At 58.4% G+C, this 7,441-nt stretch overlaps 1 long non-coding RNA gene across 1 annotated transcript; it reads left to right on the forward strand.

Annotated features, from left to right (window-relative positions):
* The first annotated feature begins 503 nt into the window (after nucleotides 1–503).
* Nucleotides 504–1,662, forward strand: LOC116574895. The gene is made up of 3 exons (XR_004279536.1): nucleotides 504–699; nucleotides 844–1,172; nucleotides 1,291–1,662. It is a non-coding gene; the product is annotated as an uncharacterized LOC116574895 (long non-coding RNA).
* The last annotated feature ends 5,779 nt before the right edge of the window (nucleotides 1,663–7,441 follow it).

Genomic DNA, 7,441 nt, shown 5'->3' on the forward strand with positions numbered 1-7,441 from the left:
GATGGCCAGGGTCCGTTGTGCCAGGAGCGTTGGTGCAGGAGCGTGGCAAGGGCCGACAGGCCAGGGGACAGGGAGAAGAGGCGTCTGCCGCCAGAGGGAACGCCAGGGCCGCACACAGCCGAGGCCCTGAGGTAAAGGGGACTCTGGCAGGGGAACCCAGCAGCAGAATATCCAGGAGACGGCGTGGGGTGTGAACAGGTGAGGCGAGCGGAGAAGGAGCCATGGAGATGTGCGGAAGAGGGGAGTCGGGGCAGCTACGGGCCTGGGGCCGCGGCGCCAGGAGGCGGCCGGGGGCGCCCCAGAGGGACCAGGCTAGGCCCGGGGCAAGGCCAGCACCACATCTCTTTTCTTTCTTTCTTTCCTTTTTATTTTTTGTAATTGATTTATTTTGTCTGAGAGCGAGTGGGCCTGCTGGGAGGGGCGGGGGGAGACCGTCTCAAGCAGGCTCCTTGCTGAGCACGGAGGCCTAGACGAGGCTCGATCCCACGACCCTGAGAGGATGACCTGAGCTGAAACCAAGACTCGACGCCTACCCGCCTGCGCCCCGCACCGCACGCAGCCCTGCTGGGGCATTTCTGCTAACCCCACCCAGGTTAGAGAAGGAGAGGCAGCTTGGGACCGGACCTGCGGAGCCGCGTGGAGAAGGCGCTCGTGTGGGCTCGGGGAGCAGCCGGGGGTGAAGCGCCGTTGCTTTTCCAGGTGAGGAAGGAAGCAGCCTCCGACCTGGGGGGGCAGGCCTGCTCCTCTGCGCAAAGCCCTCGCGCTGCAGGAGTGGCCCAGCGCAGACCCAGGCGCTGGTGGCCTCCTGGTGACAGACAATTTCATGCCACACCCGAGTCACAGCAGGCGGTCTGGGGTGGGTCCCCTCCGTGACCACATATGGACACAGACAAGACACAGCGTCGTCCAGGCGCAGGAGACCCACGGCGCACGGTCCTGCTTACTGACAGCTTTCCTGCCTCTGGCCTGTCCTCCTTCCAAAGAAGAGGTGTTGAGACACCCAGGCCCAGGTCACCCACTTTCCTGCCGGCATGCAATCCAGAGTGCCTTCCCCAGTTCACCCGAGTGAGCCCAGCCCTCTCACAGGTCCTCTCTAGCACTAGTCCTGTGACCCCCGTCGCCTGCCCATCGTGACCTGTCCATCGCCAGGGGTCCCCTCAGCACAGTGAGCGGTAAGCCCGGCCCAGTGGGCTCAGTAGGCTTCCATTGGAGGGCACCAAAATGGCTACTAACTATACTGAGGCCAAAAGCGGCTAATGTTTTCTTCAACCAAAATGTCTATCTCCATAGGCCATCGTCACATCCATTCTCGTTTTCAAGATGAAGAGACACAAAGTGTGCACACCTCCATCACACTCCTTGCCAAGGAACATGGCCGTGCTGCACAGAGTCATGCTGGGAGGCTGGCCCAGGACACCTACTTGCGGAACACCCAGGCCAGCACCCCAACCCGGGCCAGGTACACCATAGGTCAACTGTGGAGTCAGTGAATGAGCTTCATGTCCCAGAGCCAGGGACAGAGCGTTAAGACTTCAGGACCACGGCTCAGTCTCAGTGCTAGTGGGAAATCGTCCTGGGAGTGTGGACAGCAAAACTCAAAGCCCAGGAGACTGCGCAGAGGCAGGTCAGGGGGACCAACAGGAAGGAAGACACACACAGAGTCTGAGTGGTCGAGGCCTGGCGTGGAAACCGAGGACGGGCGGCCCCAGAGTCTGCTGTCCAAACCCGAGGACGGGCGGCCTCAGAGTCTGCTGTCCTCCAGGGAAGTGCCTGGGAGTGCTTTGAGTAAAGGCAGGAAGATCAGTAGTGACTGTCCTGATGGCACAGGCAGAGAGAGCCCTAAACAGAGAGATGTACCACGTTCATGGATCAGAAACCTTAACAACATCAAGGCATCGATTCTCTCCAAATGGATATAGAAATTCAACAACACCAATCAAAATCCCAGCAGGCTTTACCGTAGAACTTGACAAACATCTTAAAACGTATATGGAAATGCAAAAGATGTAGAAAATGCAAAACAATTTTGAAAAGAAAATAACAAAGTTGGAGAACCCACACCACCCGATTTCACAACTTACCGTAGAGTGACAATAATCATAGGGAGGAACACGCGGGTCAGCGGAACAGAGCGCGGAATCCGGAACTAAACTCATGCACACATTTTTTAAACAGATGGGAATGGGAAACTGGGTACCACGATTAAAGAAAAAGAAAGAACCTTGGCCCGTACCTCATATCACACACAAAATTAACTTGAAACAGATCCTAGACCTAAATGTAAAAGCCAGATTTAAAAAAAAAAAAAACTTTATTTAGGTGAAGACTTAGGTGATATCATCAAGACCCTAGAGGAAGCAGATTTCTCAGCTAAGACACAACCAACATGAACCACTAAAAAAAACCTTTGATAAACTTCAAAGCTTTTGTTATTTAAAAGACACTGCTAAGGAAATGAAAAGGTAAGCCGCAACTCGGAGAAAATACTCGCAATACACTTGTTTGACAAAGGCTTGTGTCCAGACCAGAGAGGTGCTTCTACAGTTTCATAATTAGAAGATGCTTAACCGTAGTTTCAAAAATGGTCAAAAGACTTTAGGAACCCTGTAAAAAGAGAAACACAAATGGCCAATAAACACATGTGAACGTTTTCTTTTCTTTCTTTCTTTATTTTTTTAAGATTTTGTTCATTTGAGAGAGAGCACAAGCAGGCTCGCCACTGGGCCGGGAGCCCCGTCTGGGGTCACGACCTGCGCTAAAGGCCGACGCTTGACCTATTGAGCCACCCAGGCACCCCACACAGGAATATTTTCAATGTCATTTGTCATCAAGGACATGCAAATGAAAGTAAAATTAATGCCAGTCCACGTTCACTAGAAAAGTGAAAACGAAAACATTTACAATAACAGGCACCGGCGAGGACTCGGGGCCGCTGGCGGAGGAGCGCGATGGTACAACCATTTGGGAAAACAACTGGGCGGTTTCCTGTAATGTTAAACAGACACTTACCACAGGACCCTGCAGAGCCGCTCCGAGATTTCATCCAAAGCCTGGAACACAGTTACTCACAGCAGCTTTATTCGTGATCGCCAGACTTGGACGTGACTGAAATGCCCACGAGCAGGTGAACGGAGAAGCCAGCCGTGATGGCTGTGGAGGGAGCCCTCCTTGGCCATGAAAAGCAGCACAATCCCTACACACACCGCAGGAGTGGGTCTCTAACCCACCACGCTGAGCGGAAGAAGCCGGACACTAACGGACACGTGTGCTGAAATGCTTACAGGATGATGCAGGTGGAGGTGGGGCTCGCCGGAGAGCGGCACACGGAAACTCTCAGGGTGACGGGAACGTGCGGACATTGCTGCAGCAGCGGTCACGCGTGTGCAGGACCGTGACAGCTCACGAAGCGCGGGATGGTGAGGTCCCGCCCCACGTCAGGCTCCCTGCGCAGCCCCTAGTCTGCTTGACGCCCCTCCTCCCTCTGCCTCTGCCCCTCCTGGCTGGCTCGCTCTAAAATAAATAATCTTTACTCAAATTGTTCACTTAAATTGGGTACATTTTATTGCATGAAAATTATACCTCAATAAAGGTGACGTTTTTTTTAAAGATTCTATTTATTTATTTGACAGAGAGATGTGGCGAGAGAGGAACGCAGGCAGGGGGAGGGGCAGAGGGAGAGGGGGAAACAGACCTCCTGCTGAGCAGGGAGCCCGCTGCGGGGCTCGATCCCAGGACCCTGGGACCATGACCTGAGCCGAACTTCACTGACTAAGCCATGCAGCTGCCCCTAAAAGTGACTTTTAAAATATGACTGTGAAGGGGGTGCCTGGCTGGCTCAGTCGGTAGAGCGCGTAACTCTTGATCTCGGGGTTGTGAGTTCGAGTCCCACATTGGGTGTGGAAATTACTTAAAAATAAAATCTTGGGGCCCCTGGGTGGCTCATGGGGTTACACTTCTGCCTTCTGCTCGGGTCATCATCCCCAGGTCCTGGGATCAAGCCCCGCATCGGGCTCTCTGCTCAGTGGGGAGCCTGCTTCCTCCTCTCTCTCTGCCTGCCTCTGCCTACTTGTGATCTCTGTCTGTCAAATAAATAAATAAAATCTTTTGGGGGATGCCCTTGTGGCTCAGTCAGATAAGCGTCTGCTTTGGCTCAGGGTCCGGAATCGAGCCCCGTGTCAGGTTCCCTGCTCGGTGGGGAGTCTGTTTCTCCCTCTGCCTCCGACCCGCCCTCTTCTCAGGCTCTCTCTCTCTCATTCTCTCTCTTAAATAAATGAATAAAATCTTTTAAGAATAAAATAAAATCTTATTTACTTTTAAATTTTTTTTATGAGGGTCGGAAGGAGAATCAGCCTCCCTGCCACGCAGGGAGCCGCTGCGGAACTCGATCCCGGGACTCCAGGATCATGACCTGAGCTGAAGGCAGTCGCCCAACCAACTGAGCCCCCCCAGGTGCCCAAAATAAAATCTCTAAAAAATAAAAAATAAATGACTGTAAAAAAATGATAATAAAATAGGAATGTGGGCAAAAGATGAACAAAGCCCTTCCTTCTTCAGCTTGGAGTCCGACCGTCGGCGGCCTGTCCGGCTGCGTTCGTCGGGCAGCCGCACGGAGGCAGAGCGCCAGGGCCTGACCAGGCAGCGTGGCCCGCGGCAGCCGTGACCGCGTGGGCCGGGAGGAACTGCGCGCGGCTCTGAAGGCCGGAGCTGAGCTCCCTGCGAGTGGAAGTCCCGGAAGCCGCGTGTGTGGAGCCGTCCCAGGACACGTGACTCCCGGGAGGCGGGCGTTTTGGGGACCAGGCACCTGTCACCCCGCCCAGTGTGGAGCTCAGCGGCTCGCGTGTGAGCTGCCCTGTGGGTCTGGGCACATCCACTGGCTGGCTCCGAGGCTCCTTCAGAAAAGCCACCGCGGGCTCCGTCTCCGGCCCCGTGAGCAGGCGACAAGCTCCCGGTTACCTCACGGCTGAGCCTGGGTGTTCCGCGGGCGGAGACTCCTCGTCGGACACCGCGACGGGCGCGCCACCGAAGAGAAAGCAGAAACGGCCACGCGCCGCCCCTCAGTCCTCCAGAAGAGCGAGGCCAGGCAGGGCCTGGCACAGGTGTTTGCTGATGGACTGACTGGCATCCGGCCCACGCGGGGACCCCAGGGGACACCCGCTCAACGGGAAGAAACCAACACGTGTGAGGACAGCAGGTGTCGGGGAGATACCCGGCGGCGGCGGCGCTGCGGCTGGGAAGCGGGTCCGTCGGTCCAGCGAGCTCTCTTGCGAAGCTTCTACGACCTGGAGTTGTGCTCCGAGGCTTCCCGAGCTCGACCCTTGGGCAAGTCCTCCCGCAGGCGCGCTGACGGCTCCCAGGGCGGCCGTCCCGGCAGCCGAGCCTCTGAACAGCCCCGCCGTCTGCCCACGAGACGGTGCTCGCACGGAATGCAAGGCTCCTCCGACCCTGTTCCCCTTCACGGGCAGCTCAACTGAAAAGGTCTCAGGGAGGTGATAAAAACGCATCTGGAAACGGAAAGACCGCTGGCGGCACCCTGAAGGTTTGGTGTTTCTCGGCAGCGACTCTGCCCCGTCTGCACAGGATGGCGGGCGCGCAGTCTCCGCCCTGACCCCAAGTCCTTGCGAGACAGGAAGAGCCAGCACAGCCTTGCCAGTGTGGCCCCCTGGTGACAGCCACGGCCCCGCCACAGCCCCCGGCACTCACCACTCGGGATGAGGTCCACGTTGCGAGGGGTCCCCAAGGCCTCTGCTGCCGCCCCTACTGGCCTCCTACCCGCCCCCACTGCGCGTGCTCTCCGCGCCTCACTCCCTCCACTCCGGGTCCTGGCACGGTCCCCATCAGAGGTCCACCTGACATTCCTCTAACTGGGATGGGGTGGTGAGAAGTCTCGCCCCTGGAACGCTCCCCTGACCCCCAGCAGCCAGGCCCCCTCCCTCCTAGGCCTCGCCCACCGCGTGGTAGCTCCTGTGCGTTGGTCCGTCTGTCCGACTCCACTATAATTTTCCGTAGCTCGTGGGGTACGACCATGGCCACCTCAGTGCCCCGATGACATAGGGCACGAGACCGGCGCTCAGCACATGCGGCACTCGCTGTGCGGCCTTGCGAGGAACAGAGCAGGCGGCACTGCCCGAGCCCACTGAGGGGTACCTGCGGGAGCTGGGAGACCCCTCGAGGGTCTGCGACCCCGGAGGAGACGAAGCAGCCTCCCACCGGTGACTTGCTCACGGCCGCCGATCTTCCAGAAGGTTTTTTACCTCGTGTGAAAGAAGACGGTGGTCTTCCACTTCCGACTCACAGCACCACTGTCCTGGTTGAGACCTGCATCGCCTCCCAGGGAGCCCCGGCCTCTCGGTCACCAGCCGCCCCGTCTCCAGTCTTGAACCAGACAAACATCGATGGACGGACGTCGCTCCCAGCTTCACGCCCTCCGAGAGCGGCCCGGCCGGCACTAGTCTGAGCGGCGGACTGCGGCCAAGTCCCCTCTGGCCCAGGCCTCGCTCCCATGTGTTCACCCGCCACCACACCATCCCCCGACGACAGTGAGCTGAGGGCATGTGTCCCCCTTTGACACTCGAGCTGCTCAGTATAGGGCTTGGCCTGAGAAGCAGCTGAGGGAGGACCGGGGAACCTGGAGGGGACCGCAGCTCCTGCCGGCATCTGACCGCCTCCTCCTGGGGGTGCCCTTTCTAGCAGCGTCTCCAAGTATCCGTCCACTGTCTGCCCTTGTCCGTCTGCCCACGGTGAAATAAAACATTTAAAAACTAGAACAGGCACCTACGGTGTCCAGGCACCGTCTGTGCCCTGTGGCCCCGGCCCAGTGTGGGGAGCAGCTGGACATGGGGTTACTGTGTGGGGTTGGAAGGTCCCGGCCTTTGTGCCCCTCCAACCTTCCACCAGACTTCGGAGCCCCTCGCAGCCCCCCCCCCCCCGGGGCCTGCTCCCTCCTCTGCCTCCTCCGGTGCAGGCCCCTCCCCTCAGGATTTCATTCTCCTGCAGGTGCCCCCACCACTCTGCTGGATCAGGCACCCCGTGTGTGTGCCTAGGGTTTCGTGCACATCTGCACAGGGCTGGGACAGGCCCAGGTCACGGGTGGCTGGGCAGAGGGGCAGACGGGGAGGTAGAGGGGAGGACTGTGGCACAGGGGAGGAATCCACGGCTTGTGGCTGTTAAGGGACTGCCAGAGCCATGCAGCCTGAGGAGGGGGGCTGACCAGCTAAGAAAACCCAAAGACTGGTGAGAAACTCAGGGCGGAGGGCGGGCCGCCAGCCCTTCATCAGCCACCGACGGTGGGAGCCGAATAAGCAGGGTGGGGGGCAGGTTGCAGACACCGGGGAGTGGTGTCTACTGGAAGACCAGCGCTGCGGGAGGAGGGCGTGGGCTTGCGGCTGGACTTGGGGAAGTTGTGACATGGGGCAGGGCGAGGCCCGGCGTGGCTGGGGCCCAG

The sequence above is a fragment of the Mustela erminea genome, chromosome 16 (assembly GCF_009829155.1).
Source record: "Mustela erminea isolate mMusErm1 chromosome 16, mMusErm1.Pri, whole genome shotgun sequence".
In the NCBI taxonomy this organism is placed as follows: domain Eukaryota; kingdom Metazoa; phylum Chordata; class Mammalia; order Carnivora; family Mustelidae; genus Mustela; species Mustela erminea.